The following is a 24,385-nucleotide window of genomic DNA, read 5'->3' as shown; positions in this document are numbered from 1 at the left end:
GTATTTAGATTTGCATTTTTGATATTGAGATCTTGTCTTAGAGGTCTTTGAAAGAAAACTGAAGACTACAGTGACAAATGCTTTTTCCTGAGGTCCTATGGAAAATCTTCAGCAATGTCATTGATTGTTCCCACGTCACATATTCATGCTTATGTTTTATAAACTATCTCAGTAAAACATATCAACTTTTAATTTTTAAAATTATCATTCACAATCTCATGTCTTTCCTTTTGTACTTGTATTCTGATATAAAGCCTGTACATTCAAGTCAAGACTGCTAAAGGAAAAAAAACTTAGAAATTTGTTCTCTGCTATAAAAATTAAGTTTGAAATGTAGCATGATTTTCCAACTGCAATTGTTCTGCCATGTATGAGGATTGCCAGAAAAATGCCCCCCAATTTTATTGTTACACTCTCCTCAGATCTTTGTATTGACAAGCTGTAAAATACAGTCCAAATTTTCTTTAAAAATGTGGATTTTTTTCAACCCAGTATTACTTTAAAAGGCCTTGGCTAAAAATTGTAATGTCAGGTATGGAGAGTGTTTAATGTTTTGTGAAGCAATGTGATAGGTATTGCCTCATCACAGCCTTACAGTAACCTGCTGAGACAGAAAAGGCAGATCGTATGATCCCATTTTGCAGTACAGGGAGCTGAGGTTTAAAGAGGCTAATGACTTGTCCATTTACTCAATCAGATTGTGATGGAAAGGATACCAGACAAACATGAAACATATAATTTTGGTTCCTTGACTTCCTGGGAGTATGGAGTTTAATTTAGAGGAGCAGAAGACTCCAATCACCCTAGCTTTCTTGGATCATGGAGAAACTCAATAGTCTAGCTCTAGCTATCTCTCTGGAGCCCCATACAATGATCACCTCTACCTCCTTAGGCAAAGCATAGTAAGGAACCCTTTTGGGACTGTACATCCCAGGAACTCAGCCAGTCATGAAGTCTGCTACTGGTTAATTCCTTTGCTTTTTAAATCCACTTGTGGACTCTAAGGTAGAATTCTAAGTTTTTAAGTTTTGTCTCTGGTTGGGCCACGGACTTGCTATCTTATCCTGGAAAATGAACTTGACTCCTCTTCTTAACTAGCTGCATGCAAATTGGGTGTAATGAGAAAGATCTCTCAGGGGTGGCACACACATTCTCTTGTAATTTCTACATTCCATCCATGCAGAGGAAAATGCTATGTCAAATACAAATTAGGACTAGTTAAGATGCCAGAATATCTTAAGCAAGCAGGGGAGGTGGAGATATTGATCAATAATGACTTCTTCAAAAAATATATGGCATCAAGTATTTATAACATTGGAAAATACATTTCAAAGACTGACACTAGTATGTAGTCTTTCCACTGGGAATATAAATGTATAATGATGAAAACAATTCAGAGTTCTGCTGATTTTGTTAAAAAAAAAAACAAAACAAAACTTCAAAACCCTCCAGAAAAAAAATCAGGCAAGATTTCAAAGGATATTTCAACTGACCAAGTATATGCTTCCTGCTTGCCTTGGCTGACCATTTCATCTAGTCATTACCATCTCTTCCTATTATCTTCTCTACTCCAACAATTATTTGTCCAATGAAACAATCTCTACTACACATCAGATAAAAGTATTTGGCTGCCCTGCGTTTTTTCTCATTCTAGGTGGGCACAGTTATTAAAAAAGGCAATTTAATATGTCAAGAATAGAGTTCATTTCCAATAGGTTCTGAAGGTGTTGCAGACCCCCTCCACCAGCAATAGAGTATGGATGATTTTTCTGCAGACCACAGGGAATGATTTATGAATGACGCCTGCAGAAAAGACCAGTACTGTTCTCCTAATTAATCAAATTCCAAAACACCTTAACAAAAGATGCCATTCTCATCATTGGAAGCTCATTAGCTGAAAACGACCCCTACATTTCAAATAGCGTTAAAAGAAACCATATAATGAAAATAATCTATCAGCTAGGAAGTGGTGAGTGCTATCTCTTAGTGACATAGCAAACCCAGTGGTAAGTTTAATATAAATAAAGTCCACCAAATTTGCATAATTCGTGAAGGAATTTTAATATATGTTTGTAAAATAAGAAATGACCTTCCCCCAAAAGGTACTGAAACTAAATAGCTTGTTTCTAGTGACTCCTCATCTTGTTACCAGTTTTGAGAAGTATTTTTTCTCTTTGTTTTAAAAATGAATTTCACTGTGTTGCAACAATGTAGATAGTCTTTTTGGTGTACTGTGTTTATCATAACAAAACCCAATCCATACCATTGTTTGCTAAGCTAGGAGCTATAATTCATCAATGAAGGTAGCAAAGGAAATGCTACTGAGAAATATTCAGCAGAGCTACCCACACAGCAAACCTTTACTATGCCTCCACTTCCCAGCTGGTTTAACACTGAATATTTTACTGCATACACACTTTCTTCTTTTGGCCTCAAATACAATAAATGGATGCATCATCATGATCTCAAATAACCTAAGGAACACCAGTGGAGAACACAGGGTCTGTTAGTGATCATTACTAAAATGCATCCAAAATCAAAAGAGATATCTCCAAAATTCTTGATATGGAAGGGAGGACGTATGGTAAAAGTAACTTATGTAAGAAGCAGCTCACAGAGGGTTGGCTGTGAAGTGGCAATGAAGGGCTGAACAGCAGAGTGAGCATCCTTGAAGACCACAATGATGGACTTCATGAACATTGCAATGATCATGCCCCCCGGGCTACTTTTAGCAATGATGTCAGATAGGCTCAAACCTTCACCCCTCCTTCCACAGTGAGTACCTCTGCGAGTAGAACAAGTAAAAGTACCTTTGGAAATCTACAGGAATGAATTGAATTTCCAACTGTTCCTAGGCAATAATCCTATCTTTTGTGCTATGTTCTATTATAATTAAACAATTCCCCACTGGCATCGCATTGAGCTAATATGTTCCTTTACCCATAGGCGACTAAAGCCTTATATTAACCATCCAGTAATGAGACGGCTTTGCCCTCCTACTGTCACAATTATTTTTAGCATGTCAGATAAGATGAACCCATTATGATAATATCTTATCTCGGACTTTCCCCAAAGAATTCATAGTGCTTCCAAATATATTACCTCAAAGCCTCCCCACATTCCTTCAGGAAAGATAGGTAGAGTTGCTGCCATTCCCAATTCACATCAAAGTAAATGGGGGTCTTGGCTGAGTAGGGCTGATCCAACTATTTTGACAGCATTACCTGAGTCAGTTCAATAGACACAGCATTTGAATTAAGTTGTATCATCCAAATCAGATCTGTATGATTGCTGTGGGTAAGCCAAGAGTCCTCAGTCCTGGTGAAGAGACATATGACAGTGTCATCATCAGTTGTAAAGGATGCTGCAAGATATTTGTTACTCATGAGAATTAAAATGTAAGAAAGCATAAATGATTTTCTCTTTTCATTAATTGTAGCAGGCTCAAATTTATCTCTTAAATGACCTTGTCACACACCTAATATCTGATATCTTCCCTAGAAGGAAAAGGTTGGTATTAAATCTGGCCCAAAGGGAATTTACAGAGCATACATATTCAATTATCAACAGCAACTTTCATATGGGTGAAGACTAGGAAAAAGTTAAAAAAAAAATCTTCAACTCAAACTTGTTAGGCTGGATTTGTCTATTTACAGGACTAAAACACCCCATTGTTTATGTAAAAAATCCCAAACTTTATCACAATTCCTATTGGCTTGGCCACAAGCCAAGGTAAAAATCCCAGAGATAGCTGGTGATTTGCCCAAGGTCATAGGATGACCACACAGTGCACCCCAAGTGAAGGAAAATTCCTTCACAGAGGTGTGTTCTGCATCTAAGTAGTAGAATAGGATGCTGCTTCTCAGCTCGGGGCCTGGAGCTAAATTGCTTGAACTTAAATCTAACTATTACTTATTAGCTGTATAACTTAAGCATGCTACTTTGCATTTCTGTACCTCAGTTTCCATATCTGCAAATTGGGCTAATAAAATAATCTTTGGTTCTATGGAGGTTAATCAAGTGAGCATTTGTAAAGTGATATACAATATCTAAGCTCATAACAGTACACACTCAATAAAGTCAAATAAACTTACTATTATTTCTGAGCCTAGTTAGTCATTAGAACCACCAAGGACCTTTTAAGACCCTCTTCCTGTCCCACTCATATTTACAAAATTAGTACATCAGGTGTATCTCAAGAAACTTAATTTATAAAAGCTCTCCAATGAGTTCACGGGTCAACTGAATTTTAGCTCTAACAAACCCTAATAATTATCTTAGAGTTACAAACTTCTCAGAAACAATTTATAGAAGGAAACAAAAATGTTTGCTTTCATAGATATTACTTCACCAATTTGCATTTATTGAAATATACTCACATCTAGCAAATTTAATTTATGTTAATTATTCACCATTATTGTTTATTATAATAATTTCCATTTAGCAATAAGAAATTACTTTAAATGAGCATATAATATGTCTTATTGAAGCTTAAACACAGTTGATACAGGTGGGGTGGTGGGGAAGCTAAACAGCAGAAGAGAAGCCTACCATATTAATATCCCCCACCAGGAACACCCAATTTTAACAATTATCTGCACACAGAAAAGCACCATTACAAGAACCAAAAATCAAGTGAGCAATTCACAGAAGTGTTTTAACTTCACATCCTTGAAAGGAGCATTGGGAAGGGTCAGAGAGAGAGCCTTGAATCATTGCCACCATCCCTCCCCTTCTGCCCCAGCAGCAGCTGCACAGCACGGGAAGTCTGTGCACTTTGGGGAAGGAAAGCAGAGTGACTGGGGGACTTTAGATTGAACTCACTGCTGCATCATCGTAGCAGAGAGCAAAGCTGTGCTGGGCTCAGCCAGTGTCCATGCATGGAGGGAGCATTAGGACCAGGCCTACCCAGAGGGAAATCACCATGCCATCATCAGAACTCAAGTTTCTCAGCAAGCCTCGCCAGTGAAGGCTGAAGTGCTTTGGGGCCCGAAATAAACTTGAAAAGCAGTTTGGGCCACAATGACTGTAATTCCTAGGCACCTCCTAGTGTCTGGCAGGGCTCAGAGCCAGAGGACTAGTGTAGCATGTGACCTAGGGAGACACCAGCTGAGATGGCTAAAGGAGCGCTTGTGCCACTCCTTCCCCAACCCCAGGCAGTGCTATTCACAGCAACAAAAGGGTCTCCTTCCTTCTGCTTAAGGGGAAGAGAGCAAAAAGGAGACTTTGTCTTGCATGTTGGATACCAGCTCAGCCAGAGGAGGATAGGGCAACAGGCAGAATTTTGAGGCCCCCTTTCCAAGCCCGAGCTCCTGGATGACATTTCTAGACACAACCTGGTCCAAAAGGGAATCTACAGCCTTGGACAGAAGAACCCAGCCCTAGCAGGATTCATAGCCTACTGACTAAAGGGCCCTTGGGCCCTGAATACCCAGCAGTGATACCCAGGAAATATGCTGGGGGCCTTGGGTTCTGAGATGTGCTGACTATGGCTGTAACCCAGCACATTACCAACTGTGGCGGCTATAGTAAAAGACTTTCTTTGAAAAAAGTGGTCAGAAAAGCACAGGGGATTTTGTCTTGCACTTTAAGTAACAGTTCAGCCACAGTGGAGTAGAACAACAAGTAGGATTTTGCAGTTACCAAGTCCCAGCCTAGGCTCTTGGTCAGCATATCTGGAACTGCCCTGGGCCAGAGAGGAGCCTACTGCCCTGAAGTGTGAGTCCCAGACCTGGGAGAATTCACCATAGACTGTCTGATGAGCCCTTGGGATTTAAGTGAACATTGGCAGTGGCCTGGCAGAATCCCCCTGTGGGAAAGTGGTGGGGGTGCCCATGGGGAGGGCTCCTCTGCCTGTGGAAAGGGAAGGAAAGAGTGGGAAGGCTTTTATACTGAGGTTTGAGTTCCAGTTTAGCCACAGTAGACTAGAACACATCAGGCAAATTTCCAAGGATTTTTACTTTAATCCCTGACTCCCAGACAACATCACTGGACGCACTTGGGGCCTGGGGAAACTTGCTGCCCTTAAGGAAAGGATACAAACCTGGCTGACTTCATCACTTGCTGACTATAGAGCTCTAGGGCCTTGAGTGAAAATAAGCGGTAGTCAGGTAGTGGTTACAGTGCACCTTAGGCAAGACCCAGGGCCGTGCTGGCTTCAGATCTGACCCAGCGCAGTCCCAATGGTGGTGGCCCACAGGGGTGCTTGCATCACCACACCCCCAGTTCCAGTTGACACAACAGAGAGAGAGAGAGACTGTTTGGCAGAAATTAAGGAAAAAGAACAACAGTCTTTGCATAGCAATCCAGAAAATTCTTCTGGATTTTATCTAAGAGAGTACCTTTCCAAGCTTACAAAAACTACAGTGTTATTGGGTTTGGGGCCCAAGTCCCCAGGTATTTGGAGTCCAAATACCTGGAAAGCCTCCCCCAAGAAGGTCAGGCACAAGCAAACACAGACTGAGAAGACTACAATAAATATCTAACTCTTCAATGCCTAGACACCAACGAACATCTAAAAGCATCATCATCATCCGGGAAAACATGGCCTCCCCAAAGGAACTAAATAAAGTATCAGAGACCAATCCTGGAGAAATAGAAACGTGAGCTTTCAGACAGAGAATTCAAAATAGTTGCTTTGAGGAAATTCAGGAAAATTCAAGATAACACAAAGAAGGTATGCAGAATTCTATGAGATAAATTTAACAGAAAGTTTAATATAATTAAAAAGAATCAAACATATTCTAAAATGCAATTGACATATTGAAGAATGCATCAGAGTGCCTTAATAGCAGAACTGACCAAGCAGAAAAAAAATTAGTGAGCCTGATACAGGCTATGGGAAAATACAGTCAGAGGAGACAGAAGAAAAAAGAATAAAAAACAACAAAGCACACCTATAAGATCTAGTAAATAGCCCCAAAAGGGCAAATCTAAGAGTTAGTGGACTTAAAGCGAGGTTACAGGAAGAGATAGCGGTAGAAAGTTTATTAAAAGCAATAATATTGAGAACTTCCCAAACCTCGACACTCAAGTACAAGAAGGTTATAGAACACCAAGCAGATCTAATCCAAAGAAAACTACTTCAAAGCATCTAATAATCAAACTCCCAACGTCAAGGATAAAGAAAGGATTCTAAAAGCAGCGACAGAAAAGAAACAACTGACATACGATGGAGCTCCAATATGTCTGGCAGCAGACTTTTCAGTGGAAACCTTACAGAGCAGGAAAGAGTGGCATGAGATATTTAAAGTGCTAAAGGGAAAAAACCTTTTACCCTAGAAGAATATATCCAAAGAAACTATCCTTAAAGCATGATGGGGAAATAAAAACCTTTCCAGACAAATAAAAGCTGAGAGATTTCATCAATACCAGACCTAGCCTATAGGAAATGCTTAAGGGAGTTTTTCAATCTGAAAGATAAAGATGTTAATGAGTAAGAAAAAATCATCTAAAAATACAAAACTCACTGGTAGTAGTAAGCACACAGAAAAACACAGAATATTATAACACTGTAATTGTGGTTTGTAAACTACTGTTAAATAGAAAGAGTAAACGATAAACCAATCAAAAACAATAACTACAAAATTCTAAAACATAGCCAGTACAATGAGACATGAAGAGAAACAACAAAGCTGAAAGGTGGGAGGATGAAGTTAAAATGCAGCATTTTTATTAGTTCTCTTTTTACATGTTTGTTTATGCAGGGTTAAGTTGTCGTTAGTTTAAAATAATGGGTTATAAGATACTATTTGCAAGCCTCAGGTAACATTAAATAAAAAACATACATCAGATACAAAAGAAATGAAAAGCAAGAAATTAAATCATACCACCAAAGAAAATCTTTCTTTACTAAAAGGAAGATAGGAAGGAAGGAAAGAAGATAAGACCACAAAACAACCAAAAAAACAAGTAACAAAATGGCAAGGATTGATTACTTATCAATAATAGCATTGAATGTAAATGAACTAAACTCTCCGATCAAAAGACAGAGTGGCTGAATGGATGAAAAAACAAGATCCCATGATCTGTTTCCTACAAGAAACACACATTACCTATAGAAATACACACAGAATTAAAACAAAGGGATGAAAAAAGTTATTCCATGCCAATGAAAAGAAAAAAAGCAGGCATAGAGATACTTGTATCAGACAAAATGGGTTTCAAGACAAAAACTAAGAAGAGACAAAGTCATTATATAACGGAAAAAGGGTCAATCCAGTAACAAGATATAATGTTTGTAAATATATATGCACTCAACCCTGGAGCATCCAGATATATAAAGCAAATATTAGAGCTAAAGAGAGAGACCAACCCCAGTACAATAATAGCTGGAGACTTCAACACTCCACTTTCAGTGTTGGACAGATCTCCTAGACAGAAACTCAAACATGACACTTAGTCTGACCTATAGAACAAATGGACCTCAAAGATATTTATAGAGGCTGGGCATGGTGGCTCATGCCTGTAATCCCAGCTCTTTGGAAGGCTGAGGCAGGTGGATCACGAGGTCAGGAGATCAAGACCATCCTGGCTAATACAGAGAAACCTCGTCTCTACTAAAAATACAAAAAAAAAAAAAAAAGAATTAGCCGGGTGAGGTGACAGGTGCCTGTAGTCCAAGCTACTCAGGAGGCTGAGGCAGGAGAATGGCATGAACCCAGGAGGCAGAAGTTGCAGTGAGCTGAGATCGTGCCACTGCACTCCAGTGTAGGCGACAGGGCGAGACTCTCAAAAAAAATAAATAAATAATTTAAAAAAGATATTTATAGAACATTTCATCCAAAGGCTGTGGAATATACATTCTACTCCTCAGCACCTGGATCATTCTCAAGGACAGACCACGTTAGGTCAAAAAACAAGTCTTAAATTTTTTTTTTTAAAAAGAAAGATAATATCAAGCATCTTCTACCACAATGGAATAAAACTAGAAATCAACAACAAAGAATATTAGAAACTATTACAAACACACAGAAATTAAACAATATGCTCCTGCATCAAATAAAGAACAAAATTTTTAAAATTTGTGAAACAAATAAAGGAAATAGAGCATACCAAAGCTTCTGAAATACAAAGGAGTAAACCAAATACAAATTAGAAGAAAATAAAGATCAGAACAAAAATAAATTTGCAATAAAAAAATCCAAAGTTCAACAAAACAAAAAGTTTTTGAAAAGATAATAAATAGAACCAAAGACAAAAACCACATGATTATCTCAATAGATGCAGAAAAGGCCTTTGACAAAATTCAACAACCTTCATGCTAAAAACTCTCAATAAATTAGGTATTGATGGTACGTATCTCAAAATCATAAGAGCTATCTATGACAAACCCACAGACAATATCACATTGAATGGCCAAAACTGGAAGCACTCCCTTTGAAAACTGGCACAAGACAGGGATGCCCTCTCTCACCACTCCTATTCAACATAGTGTTGGAAGTTCTGGCCAGGGCAATTAGACAGGAGAAGGAAATAAAGGGCATTCAATCAGGAAAAGAGGAAATCAAATTGTCCGTTTGCAGATGACATGATTGTATATCTAGAAAATCCCATTGTCTCAGCCCAAAATCTCCTTAAGCTGATAAGCAACTTCAGCAAAGTCTCAGGATACAAAATCAATGTACAAAAATCACAAGCATTCTTGTACACCAATAACAGACAAACAGAGCCAAATCATGAGTGAACTCCCATTCACAATTGCTTCCAAGAGAATAAAATACCTAGGAATCCAACTTACAAGGGATGTGAAGGACTTCTTCAAGGAGAACTACAAACCACTGCTCAATGAAATAAAAGAGGATACAAACAAATGGAAGAACATTCCATGCTCATGGGTAGGAAGAATCAATATCATGAAAATGGCCATAAGGCCCAACGTAATTTACAGATTCAATGCCATCCCCATCAAGGACTTTCTTCACAGAATTGGAAAAAACTACTTTGAAGGTCATATGGATACAAAAAAGAGCCTGCATTGCCAAGTCAATCCTAACCCAAAAGAATAAAGCTGGAGGCATCACGCTACCTGACTTCAAACTATACTACAAGGCTACAGTAACGAAAACAGCATGGCACTGGTACCTAAACAGAGATATAGATCAATGGAACAGAACAGAGCCCTCAGAAATAATGCCACGTACCTACAACTATCTGATCTTTGAAAAACCTGACAAAAACAAGCAATGGGAAAAGGATTCCCTATTTAATAAATGGTGCTGGGAAAACTGGCTAGCCATAAGTAGAAAGCTGCAACTGGATCCCTTCCTTACACCTTATACAAAAATTAATTCAAGATGGATTAAAGACTTACATGTTAGACCTAAAACCATAAAAACCCTAGAAAAAAACCTAGGCATTATCATTCAGGACATAGGCATGGGCAAGGACTTCATGTCTAAAACACCAAAAGCAATGGCAACAAAAGCCAGAATTGACAAATGGGATCTAATTCAACTAAAGAGCTTCTGCACAGCAAAAGAAACTACCATCAGAGTGAACAGACAACCTACAGAATGGGAGAAAATTTTTGCAACCTACTCATCTGACAAAGGGCTAATATCCAGAATCTACAATGAACTCAAACAAATTTACAAGAAAAAAACAACCCCATCAAAAAGTGGGCAAAGGACATGAACAGACACTTCTCAAAAGAAGACATTTATGCAGCCAAAAAAACACATGCACAAATGCTCATCATCACTGGCCATCAGAGAAATGCAAATCAAAACCACAATGAGATACCATCTCACACCAGTTAGAATGGCCATCATTAAAAAATCAGGAAACAACAGGTGCTGGAGAGGATGTGGAGAAATAGGAACACTTTTACACTGTTGGGGGGACTGTAAACTAGTTCAACCATTGTGGAAGTCAGTGTGGCGATTCCTCAGGGATCTAGAACTAGAAATACCATTTGACCCAGTCATCCCATTACTGGGTATATTCCCAAAGGACTATAAATCATGCTGCTATAAAGACACATGCACACGTATGTTTATTGCGGCACTATTCACAATAGCAAAGACTTGGAACCAACCCAAATGTCCAACAATGATAGACTGGATTAAGAAAATGTGGCACATATACACCATGGAATACTATGCAGCCATAAAAAATGATGAGTTCGTGTCCTTTGTAGGGACATGGATGAAACTGGAAAACATCATTCTCAGTAAACTATCACAAGGACAAAAAACCAAACATCGCATGTTCTCACTCATAGGTGGGAATTGAACAATGAGAACACATGGACACAGGAAGGGGAACATCACACTCCAGGGACAGTTGTGGGGTGGGGAGAGGGAGGAGGGATAGCATTAGGAGGTACACCTAATGGTGAATGATGAGTTAATGGGTGCAGCACACCAACATGGCACATGTATACATATGTAACAAACCTGCACATTGTGCACATGTACCCTAAAACTTAAAGCACAATAAAAAAACTGAAAACTTTACCCAGCCTAATAATGAAAAAAAAAAAAAAGACTTAAATCAGATGAAAAAGGAGACATAACAAATGATACTGCAGAAATTCAAAGGATCATTGGTGGCTATACAAGCAATCATAAGCCAATAAATAAGAAAATCTAGAGGAAATAAATTTCTAGACACATACAACCTACAAAGATCGAACCATGAAGAAATACAACACTTGAGCAGACCAGTAACAAGTAACAAGAAACAAAGCCATAATAAAATAACTTCCAGTAATGAAAAACCTAGGACACAATGAGTTCACTCTTGAATTCTACCAAACCTTTAAAGAACTAATACCAATCCTACTCAAACTGTTCTGAAAAATAGAGGATGAGGGAATACTTCCAAACTCATTATATGAGGCCAGTATCATCCTGACACCAAAACCAGACAAAGACACACCAGAAAAAGAAAATTATAGGCCAATATCCCTAGTGAATATTGATGCAAAAATTGTCAACAAAATACTAGTCAACTGAATTCAACAATATATTAAAAAGATCATTCATCATGACTAGTTGAGATTTATCCCTGAGATGCAAGGATGGTTCAACATGCAGAGATCAATTAAGTGATACATCATATCAACAGAATAAAGGACAAAAACCATATGATCATTTCAATTGATGTTGAAAAAGCATTTGATAAAATTCAATATCCCTTCATAATAAAAACCCTAAAAAATCTGAGTAAAGATATATACCTCAAAATTTATATATATACACATTTATATATATACACATATATAGACACACATTTATATGTACATACACACACATATATATAAAAAGCAAGAAATTAAATCATACCAAAGAAAATCTTTCTTTACTAAAAGACAGGAAGGAAGGAAAGAAGAGAAGACCACAAAACAACCAAAAAGCAAGTAACAAAATGATATATGTATATAAAATATATATATACTTATACATACATATATGTATGTATATACATACTTATTTATATATATGTATGTGTGTATATATATATAAATAAAACAGACCCACAGCTAGGATCACACTGAACGGGGAAAAACTGAAAACCTTTCCTCTAAGATCTGGAATACAGGATGCCCACTTTCACCACTGTTATCCAGTATAGTACTAGAACTCCTAGTTAGAGCAATCAGACAAGAAAAAAAAATAAAGGGCATTCAAATTAGAAAGGAAGAAGATAAATTATCCTTGTCTGTAGATGATATAATCTTATATTTGGAAAAACCTAAAAACTCCACCAAAAAACTATTACAACTGATAAATTCAGTACATTTCAGGATACAAAAAAAATCAACCTACAAAAATTAGTAGCATTTTTATATGCCAACAGTGAGTAATCTAAAAAGTCAAAATAGTATTCCCATTTAAGTAGGCACAAATAAAATTAAATACCTAGGAAATGACTGAAGAGAAAGATCTCTACAATGCAAACTGTAAAACACTGATGAAAGAAACTGAAGAGGACATGAAAAAATTGGAACAATATTCCATGCTCATAGATTAGAAGAACATTGTTAAAATGTTTATATTAACCAAAGTGATCTATAGATTCAGTGTAGTCCCTATCAAAATACCAGTGACATTCTGCACAGAAACAGAAAAGGTACTTTTAAAATTTATGTAGAAACACACAAGAAAAAATATAGCCAAATATATCCTGAGCAAAAAGAACAAAACTGGAGGAATCACATTACCTGACCACAAATTATAGTATAGACCTTAGCCGGGCACAGTGGCTCACACTTGTAATCCTAGTACTTTGGGAGGCTGAGGCAGGTGAATCACCTGAGGTCAGGCGTTCGAGACCCGCCTGGCCAACATTGTGAAACCCCGTCTGTACTAAAAATACAAAAAATTAGCTGGGCATGATGACAGGCACCTGTAATCCCAGCTACTTGGGAGGCTGAGGAAGGAGAATCACTTGAACTCGGGAGGTGGAGGTTGCAGTGAGCCGAGATTGTGCCACTGCACTCTAGCCTGAGCAACAAGAACAAGACTCCATCTCAAAAAAAAAAAAAAGGAAAAGAAAAAAAAAGAAAAAAGCTATAGTAAACAAAACAGCATGGTACTGGCATAAAAACAGACACATAAATGAATGCAACAGAATAGAGAACCCAGAAACAAATCCACACACCTACAGTGAATTCATTTTTGACGAAGCTGCCAAGAACATACACTAGAGAAAAGACAGTCTCTTCAATAAATGGTGCTGGGAAAACTGAATAATGCAGAAGAATGAAACTTGAACCCTATCTCTCATTACCTACAAAAATCAAATCAAAATGGATTAAAGACTTAAATCTAAGAACTCAAGTTATTAAATTACTGCAGTAAAACACTGGAAAAACTCTCCAGGACATAGATCTGGGCAAACATTTCTTGAGTAGTACCCCACAAGCACAGGCAACCAAAGCAAAAACGAACAAATGAGATCACGTCAAGTTAATAAAGCTTCTGCACAGCAAAGAAAACAATTCGCAAAGGGAAGAGACAACCCACAGAATAGGAGAAAATATTTTCAAACTACTCATCTGATAAGGGATTAATAACCTGTAATAACTTGAATATAAGGAGCTCAAACAAGTCTACAGAAAAAACCTACTGCAGTTTAAAAGTGGGCAAAATATTTGAACAGACATTTCTCAAATGATGACATACAAATGGCAAACAGGCATATAAAAGTTATTCAACATCATTCATCAGAGAAATACAAATCAAAATTACAATGAGATATCATCTCACCCCAGTTAAAACGGCTTTCATCCAAAAGCTAGGCAATAACAAATGCTAGGAAGATATGGAGTAAAGGGAACCCTTGTACACTGTTGGTGGGAATGCGAATTAGTACAACTACTATGGAGAACAGTTTGGAGGCTCTTCAGATAACTAAAATTAGAGCAACCATATGCTCCAGCAATCTCACTGCTGGGTATACACCCAAAAGAAGGGAAGTCAGTATATCAAAGGGATGTCTGCACTTCCATGTTTGTTGCAGCACTATTCACAATAGCCAGCTTGGAAGCAAACTAAGTATCCATCAACAGATGATTGGACAATGAAAATGTGTTGCTTATACCCAATAGAGTACTATTCAGCCATAAAAAAAGAATGGTAACTTGTCATCTGCAGCAACATGGGATGGACCTAGAGGTCATTAAGTTAAGAAATATAAGCCAGGCAGAGAAAGACAAACATCATATGTTCTCACTTATCTGTGGAATGTAAAAATCAAAATAATTGAACTCATGGATATAAGGAGTAGAAGGATGGTTACCAGAGGCTGGGAAGGGTAGTGGGGGTTTATAGGTAAATGGAGATGGTTTATGGGTCCAAAAAAATTGGTTCAAAACTATGAATATCTAATATTTCATAGCACAAGAGGGTAACTAGTCAAAACAATTTAATTGTATATTTTAAAATAACTAAAAGAACATAATTGGATTGTTTGTAACACAAAGGATAAATGCTTGAGGGGATAGATACCTCGTTTTCCACGATGTGATTATTATGCATTGCATGCTTCTATCAAAATATCTCATGTGCCCCATACACATACCTACTATGTACCAACCAAAATTAAATATAAAATTTTAAAAAATACAGTTGATATGAATAAAGCTAAATATAAATCTCACCTATAAGACATGGATTCACTAATGTTCACTATTTCTATGCTAATAAGACTGTGTTCTTCTCTCTAAATGGTAAGTGCTAGCTCTTTAACTATCTGGAGTTTATATATTTTAAAAATCAGAAATTTCACCAATTTTATCAGTGATATATTTAAAATGTATAAAGAAAAGCACTGAAGTAGAGAAGCAATCTTTTTGAAAACCGTGCTTTACAGAACCAAATCAAGTAACAGGAACTGGGCAACACTGCTCTCTCATACGCTTTCTTGTTACCCACAATCCCCAGCTACAGTAGCATCACAGATTGCTCCTTCAAAAAGTAATAATGCCGAGACAAAAATTATTTCATTTGGGCCTACAATCTACTGGGGACTTTCAGGGGTTTAGATGCTGTAGCTTGCAGCAGACAAGATAAGAAATACCTCAATAAGGATGCACTCAAAAGACTGTTTCCCCTTTCACTGGGAGAAAGGATTATACGAAGTAGTATCTAAAATTATCTTAGAAAATTTTTGTAATACGCACAGGCAGATGCATATAGACAGATGACCTCATTTTTCAGACAAATATTATAATTAGAGACTTATCAAGATAATTACCCCTTGCCACACATTCTGATGGAAAGAGAAAAGATTTGGTATGAGACAGACCTCCCCTCCATCCCCAGGTCCTTCATTGACTTCCCAAGTGACCCCTGCAGGGTGAATAATCTCTCCTCACCTGAGTTTTGTTTTCTTTTTTTTTAAAATTCTTATGCGTAATATGCAAAACTGAGTTTTTGCAAGGACTAAATTTGATTATGTGAAATTGGCTAATTTACTACTTAATACAGAGTAGGCATTCAGTAAACATGAAGTTTTTTAAAATTTGTTTTCTCTATTAATATTAACCAATCTTGACTGTCAACTGTTACTGCATACATATATAGCCTGTTCTTGCATTTCAAATGAGTAAAATGGCGTATTTTCTCCAATACACATATTTTGCAATCAATACTTAACCAAAAATTTTGAATTACAATTTTTTTTTCACCACATGAATGTGAAATGATCTGAGGGGGCTGATAAATTCTACTGAGCCCAGAGCTCACCCAAAACCTCAGATTTATTTGTAATCAGTAAGGCTATGTCTGTTTCACAGTATACAGAGAGAGGAAGTAAGAAGAAAGGACACAAGAGAAAGGGAGGAGATAAAAGGTGAGGAAAGGAGGAAGAAGAGAAGGAGACGGGCTCATAAAAGGAAAAGAGCAACAAAGACAGAAGATGATTTGTTATGTAGAAAAAATGTGTACATGATCTTTTAGTCAAAAATGGCAAGATTATTCAGTATTACATTAAGAACAATTATTTCTAATATATTAGTCACCAAACTCTAAAACTAAAAAGGTACTTTGTTCATTTAACAAATGTTAGGCAATGCATTAGGGTCTACCTGTTCAAATGAAAAGACCATTTTACTTAGAAATAAAGCAGCCATAGAACATAAAATTGCAAATATCTCACTATGGTTATTCAGCATACAGAAATTTAAAATCATAATCTTATGGTGGACAGAAAATTAGAAAATCAGTTAACATAGAACCTGGATGCAAAGTGATGCCAAATAACTATATGAATTTAGGCAAGCCATTTAAACTGTCTGGTAGTTAATTCGTCATTGGAAAGTGGGAGGATAATACTCCTCCTAGAGTACATTTGTAGGAAAAAAATGAATAAATATATTACTGTTAGGACAATCAAGTATATGCAGTATCAACATTCATTGTAAATTGCTATAAAAATATCACATATATTATACATATAACTGTCCATAAAAAATATTATATATTTAGATATGAAATTATATACATAAGTTATATACAACATAAAAATATACATTATATATAACAAAATTTACATAACCGATGTATATCATAGTTCTATGTATACAGAACATTAATTATATTTAATTGTATATGTATACACATACACAAATACATATATATGTGTATTTTACAGTGTTACAAATGAAAATTCAGTAAATTATGAGGCATTTATGTTCTCAGATACAAAGATTTAATATTTCAGTAATGCCATATTTGAATGTTAAAATATTATAAGACTATATTGAAATCACCTTTGCAAAAATTATGACAGTGAGAGAAGTCTAGTATGGCTGACTGCATCTTGCCTCTAGCCTCACAGGTTGACTGTCCTCACTCATTCCTGGGCATGGTTTAACTTAACTATGGGAGGAATTTAGTTTATAGTTTAACTTTGAAGCAAGGATCTAATAGTCCCTTCTCAAACTGACCCCTTCTTTATTTGGGGACTGAAACTGCCTTTGTAAGACCGATGAAAGACCACAGGTTAGGACTTTGGGAGGGGCCTGAATTCTGCTAAGATGTAAGCATAGTTAAATGATAATAAGCTATTGTTCATTATCATTGTTCCCTATCTTACTTTTCTATAATTTCTTACTGCTCAGTAGTCATGTAGCCAGAGGTCACAAGATTTGTAACTTCTCCAATTGCTCCATGGCTAATATTACTATTGTCAAAACCTAAGATCAGTCTTTGAGATAGTCTTCAGACTTTTGCGTTTGGGCAGACCAACTGACACCACCTGGATCCATGTCTCATACCAAGCAACTGACAATCATTTCTGTGACAGCCACCCCCAAAGAAACTGACTTACCACGTGAAGACAGTTTAGACACACCTATGATTTCACCCCCAACCAATCAGCAGCACTCATTCCCTAGCCCTCTGCCTACCAAATTATCCTTAACATCCTAGCCTCTGAGCTCTTGGGGAGGTGGATTTGAGAAAAATGTCCCATTTCTCCACTTGGCTGCCTTATGATAATTAAATTCTTTCTCTGCAGCAACACCATTGTATCAGTGAATTGGCTTTATCTGTGTAGAAGGCAGGAAGAACCAGTTGGGTTGTAACAATATTTCAAAAGAAATTTTAGCATGACAAGTTCCATAGTTCATATAGAAAAATAAACAGGTGAAAGAAAGTAACTATTTTTTCAAGAAAAAAATAGACATTATCAAACTCGAAATATTTCATTTTACTAAAAAATGCAAAAAATAAATGTTAGTAGTAGCTACTTAAATCTGGCCCTCACCACCCACGCTCCATAATACTCTACATATCAGCTAGAGGAAAAAAGATCCCAGAATTTCAGCATGACCAGAAAATAGAGAACAGCACAAACACCAAGATAGCTGTGAGGAGAAAAATAAGCAGGAATTTTCAGAATAGCTCTGAGACCTTTTGTAAGTCTTCAAAGAGCCAGCAGGGACTTGGGCAAACTGTGAAGGGAAATGAGAGAAATGAAAGGTACAAGGTGAACCTGAAATCAACCTCAGGAGGAGGAAACCCACCCTAAGTGAGAAAATACTATAAAGGAGTCCTTCCTAGTGGATTAAAACACTGACTTTCAAGGAAAGTCCTTAAAGATGTGCAGGACTCCAGCCAGGGGCGGGCTTAAAAGGGATCAAGGAGGAGAAACACCTTTAAGAATCTGAGTGGTGGTAGGGCAAAAGAATTAAGCCAAAGGAGAGGAAAGAGGGGGAAAAAAAGCCATAAAATAAGACAAAACAATCCTCTCCTCTTAATAGTGGCTACCTAAATCTGGCCCTCACCATCCATGCTCCTCTTCCTCCCCAAAAGAACGGTCCACTGAAAATAATTTTGCTAAACTGAAAGGACAATCTTGAACTAGGAATCTCAAGCACCACCCCAAACTACCAAACCCATTCATAAACTTCATAGATGTATGCAGACATCTTCCACTGTGCAGCACAGCTAAAGCAGAAACAAAATATCAGAATCAAAACATTATGCCTAATAAAAATCCCCTGCTTCCCCAGAAATAACCATGAAAAGAAATCGGAAACCCAACGCTCCAATTTAATTATGTTTCCCCAAACAAGCATTCTAGGATAAAAAGAAAATATGTTGAATCAGAAATAAAAAACTAAGAACAAGAATAGAAAACCAACTGGAAAAAATAAAATGAGACCCAGTTGAACTGAGGAAAGAAACGGGGATGGTGTCATCACACAAAAATAATATGTGAGGTAACGCATATGTGCAATAGCTACATTTAGCCATTCCACAATGTATACATATATCAAAACATGTTCACCATGAATACGTGTAATTTTTACTTGTCAATTTAATAAGTAAAATGGGGGTTGAAGAGGTGGCATTTTTAATCAAATAGAAATGCATGGCTATGCAATAAATGGCACTGAAACTAATAGCTACACATTTGAAATTAAATACAGTTGTATCTCTACCTAACTCCTTATACTGAATGTCAGGTAGATCACTTGTAATATAAAAAAATTATAAAAGTTAGAAATCACTGTAAGCAAATAGAGAATTTTATATATTTTATACATACATTAAATCTTCCTAACTACAAATCCAAAAAAAATTGATATATTTATCTACATAAAAATTAAAATGTTCACATGAAAAGCCATTAACAGACTTAAAAGATAAACCAACTAGGGAGGCATGTGCAAAACATGTATCAACATTCTTTCATATATATTGTATACAACTCTGTATATGTAGACACACTTTCATTAAGTACAAAACAAAAACAAGAACTTGAAAAAGGAGATAATAAATATGAAGAAATATATATCTCTCCACTAGTAACCAAGTAATGCAAATTAACATAAAATGCCATAAAGTTTTATAAGATTTTTGGATCTGGGCACACAAGGTATAAGGCAAGTCTTTCAATGTGGGCCTCTGATTAGGATTAAGCTATGGTTTACAGGTAAACCATTTTTACCTGTAAAATCAACAAAGTTAAATATATATAAATAGAGATTACAATAGACATATGGCCTTGTTTGAAGAAATATTTACTTCCTCTGCAACTAGTAATAGTATAACTTGGTATAAAAATATGATTAATTCGACAATATTTATCACATACTTTAGTTGCTTGGAAATGGAAATAGCTAGCAATATACCCAGCAGAGTAAATTACCTGTTAAAAATACCCAACCATGGAGTGGCATTTTACAAAACACTTTTCTGTTTATTTTTATTTAAACATTAATATTTAAATGAAATAATTGATGCCATATCTTTTTATTGTAGATGAAGTCAGAGGCTCAGAAAGAGGTTCAATAGGCCAGGCGCAGTGGCTCATGTCTGTAATCCCAGCATTTTGGGAGGCTGAGGCAGGCAGATCACCTGAGGTCAGGAATTCGAGACCAGCCTGATTAACATGGTGAAACCCCATCTCTACTAAAAATACAGAAATTAGTTGGGCATGGTAGCACATGCCTGTAATCCCAGCTACTAGGGAGGCTGAGGCAAGAGAATCGCTTGAACCTGGGAGGCGGAGGTTGCAGTAAGTGGAGATTACGCCATTGCACTCCAGCCTGGGCAACAAGAGCGAAACTCCATCTCAAAAGAAAAAAGAGGTTCAATAGTATGTCTGACCCCATGTGGCTAGTATATTAGAAAAATAAGACAAATGCCAAACTTCTAACTTGAACACTAGTGGCTGTCATTTTTCCCATTAGCTAGTTCTCAATAATAGCTATTAAATTAACATAAAATGAATCGAAATACATCTGATATGTGCAAACTGTCTTTTTAGTCCAGGTTTTCTATTCATTTGTTCTTTTCATAATTTTGTCACCTATGTTTCACAACTAAACGTTATTTCCCTACATGTTAGTTTGTCAGGGCTGCTAAAACAAGGCCTGTACCACAGGCTGGGTAGCGTCAACAACAGAAATGTATTTCCTCCCCGTTCTGGAGGCTAGGAGCCTAAGATCAGGCGCCAGCAGGGTTGCTTCTTCTGAGGCCTCTTTTCTTGGCTTGTAGATGGCCATTGTGTCTTCAGATGGTTTCACTCTGTGTCTGTGCCCAAATTTCCTTTTCTTATAAGGACACCAGTCATACTGGATTAGAGTCCAGCCAAATTATCTCATTTTAACATAATTACCTCTTAAAAGACCCTATCTCCAAATACAGTCGCATTCTGAAGAGTGGGGAGATTAGAACTTCATTATGTGAATGAAGGGCTGGGGCAGGGAAGACATAATTCAGCCCATAATACGCTGCATGAATGTATTTATTGAATTCATTTAGTAGACTACTGAATACCTACAAAGAGCCACATGTCTAAGGCTATGCAGATGGAGGACATGGCTGCTGAATCTGAGGACTTACAGTCTGGTAGGGAAGACAGGAGGTAACCAAAGAGTGATTATACCAAGAGGTACTACTCTCAGCGTACATACAGAGTGCTGTGGGCACAGCCACGACCATCTAGTTCAGTCTGGGGGCAAGTTATGGAAGGTAATTTGGAGATGATTGAGCTGCATCCTTAAACATAAAGACTTAGCTGATTGTAAGTGTGTATAGCAATTAGTTTAAAATACTTTGAGCAGAGTGTGCTCACAGGATATTTACAAGAGAGAATGCTGGAGAGGCAGGCAGGGGCCATATACATTGTTACCGTTAATATATTTGAACTTTTTCTCAAAGATTTAGGAAGCCATTAAAGATCTTCAAGCAGGGGTAATAACACATGCATTTGAGGGGAAAAAATTTAAGAAAATGAAGAAAATAAATGACCGGGTTGGAGGCATGTAGCAAACTGGAACAGAGAGCACTCTAAAGAGTCAAGGGCAATACCACATGTAAGGAATGATACGGGCAGGCATTAAGTCAATGGTGTCGAAACATAGCATCCTTAGTGACTATACTGTTGGTTTACTTTAATTAAAACTATCAGTGAATTTACAAATATGTGGGTCAATATGAGAATGTATTAAAAAACACCTCGTTTCATATATAATTGATATATACTCCAAAAAGAAAAGTTTAGAATTTTGTCCATAGAACAGTATGTTGGAGAAAATAAGGCCTTATGTAACCAGACCAAGAAAAAAATATAGTATGGTGCTATCCCCAGTCATCCACATTGCCATACTTTGTAATGAATTTCTCTGCACAACAAATTCAGTGCTGCAGTTGATATCGTAAGTGCAAGTAAACAAATGTTTAGCAGCATTAAATGTAATCATACTTTGTTTTTTAAGTCAGACTAGAAATGGAACTGACTTTTTGCAAAGTTTAACAATATTAACATCCTACCACAAATTGCATATATTTTTAACTGAAAATCTTGACGTTTTACCATTCTTAACGCTTTGAGAATTTAAGAATTTTTCACCAATATTCACAATAAACATTTATCGCACTATATAAACCACAAATTTGAAGGTAGATAATGAAGAAGAAAAATTAACTTGTCTGTTTTGTAAACAAAGTTGGAAAATAGTGGTGGCATCTACAGGAATTTTTAAGAAACAAATATATTTTTCATAATTACTTTCAATTATTTGATGTTAAGTATTCTGTCATAAATATTTGAATCATCTCTTATTTCTTGTGACTATTGGTATTCATATTGTCTTCTTTAGGTCATCTTAATCTAATAAATCAAAAAATGATTTGTCCACCCTGAACTCTATTTCAACCCACAACTACATGTGACATACAGTTAAATACGACTAGAATTTTCTTTCTTCCTATTTCTTTATTCTCAGACATTTTAAATGTCAAATGCTGGCACTCCAAAACTCCACCAAGTCACCTGTTTACGAAGCAAAGCTAAGTTTATCAGCCTTATTGCAGTAAGGGAGGACCCCATCTTTACTGACTAATGTCTCAGAAAGTTCAGGTCAGGAACACAGTTTCATAGGATTTTGGGATCTGAGCACACAAGGTAGAAAGCAAGTCTTCCAATGTTGGCCTCTGATAAGGATTAAGCTAAATCTATGATGTAATAGTTAGGATTGATGAACGCAATGAAATGAGGATCTTGAAAGGAGCCTTCATATGGAAACAGTTGTTTGTTAAGTGAGCTATTTGCCCAGGTGAGCAATCTAGTATCCTGTGTACACAATTTTTAACCAGATAAGCAAAGTATTTGCTCAGATAAATTGGTTGTCAGGAGTTTCCTAAAACACACGGTAAATGTACTTACTGGTTTCACCCTTTTCTTCCTGGTCAAGAATTTCTTGGAATATATATTAAAGTCCTGTTGACACAAGATGCCTCAGTTTTCAAAAATATCACGGAACATTTTGGGGGTGGGGGGGCTTTTGGGGGGCAGGGAGTCAGGGAAGTGATAAACCTCTCCTGAAGTCTTAGAAGCTATTTAGACCTAAGGACACAGAGCAAAATTGCCTCTTCTTAGTTGCCTCCTCTTGGACAAACTCCTTGTGTTATACCCACACCTCAAACCCCGAACATGACAATTAGACACTATAATGGTCAGAATATCGTAAGTTTTCTGAACACATAAAAATAACTCAGGATTTCCATCTCCCTAGAACGTCATTGTTGCCTAGCAAGTATTTTTACCCTTCAATTACCCTTCAAATCCTTCACTCTCAGGCCCTACCACCCAGGTTTTCATTACCTGCTCAGTAACATTGTAATACCCTTTCATATCTTGCAGGGAAAAGAGAGATCAGACTGTCACTATGTCTACGTAGAAAGGAAAGACATAAGAGACTCCATTTTGAAAAAGACCTGTACTTTGAACAATTGCTTTGCTGAGATGTTGTTAATTTGTAGCTTTGCCCCAGACACTTTGACCCAACCTGAAGCTCACAAAAACATGTGTTGTATGAAATCAAGGTTTAAGGGATCTAGGGCTGTGCAGGACATGCCTTGTTAACAAAATGTGTATAAGCAGTATACTTGGTAAAAGTCATCTCTATTCTCTAGTCTCAATAAACCAGGGGCACGATGCACTGTGGAAAGCTGCAGGGACCTCTGCCCTTGAAAACGGGGTATTGTCCAAGGTTTCTCTCCATGTGATAGTCTGAAATATGGCCTTGTGAGATGAGAAAGACCTGACTGTCCCCCAGCCCGACACCCGTAAAGGATCTGTGCTGAGGTGGATTAGTAAAAGAGGAAAGCCTCTTGCAGTCGAGATAGAGGAAGGCCACTGTCTCCTGCCTGCCCCTGGGAACTTAATGTCTCAGTATAAAACCCGATTGTGCATTTGTTCAATTGAGACAGGAGGAAAACCACCCTATGGTGGGAGGCGAGACATGTTTGCAGCAATGCTGCCTTGTTATTCTTTACTCCTCTGAGATGTTTGGGTGGAGAGAAACAAATCTGGCTTACGTGCACATCTAGGCATAGTACCTTCCTTTGAACTTAATTATGACATAGATTCTTTTGCTCACATGTTTTTTTTTGCTGACCTTCTCCTTATTATCACC

At 37.0% G+C, this 24,385-nt stretch overlaps 1 long non-coding RNA gene across 1 annotated transcript in view; it reads right to left on the bottom strand.

Moving 5' to 3' along the window:
- The window catches only part of LOC134735746 (uncharacterized), a 207,144-nt gene that overhangs the window by 169,225 nt on the left and 13,534 nt on the right, over nt 1-24,385 (bottom strand). Inside the window, exon 2 of the long non-coding RNA XR_010119169.1 lies at nt 3,225-3,318. This is a non-coding gene — a long non-coding RNA (uncharacterized lncRNA). The remainder of the gene's footprint in view (nt 1-3,224; nt 3,319-24,385) is intronic.

The sequence above is a fragment of the Symphalangus syndactylus genome, chromosome 23 (assembly GCF_028878055.3).
Source record: "Symphalangus syndactylus isolate Jambi chromosome 23, NHGRI_mSymSyn1-v2.1_pri, whole genome shotgun sequence".
NCBI classification, from domain to species: domain Eukaryota; kingdom Metazoa; phylum Chordata; class Mammalia; order Primates; family Hylobatidae; genus Symphalangus; species Symphalangus syndactylus.
The sequence above is the reverse complement of the archived record's forward strand: the minus strand, read 5'-3'. Positions and strand labels throughout refer to the sequence as shown.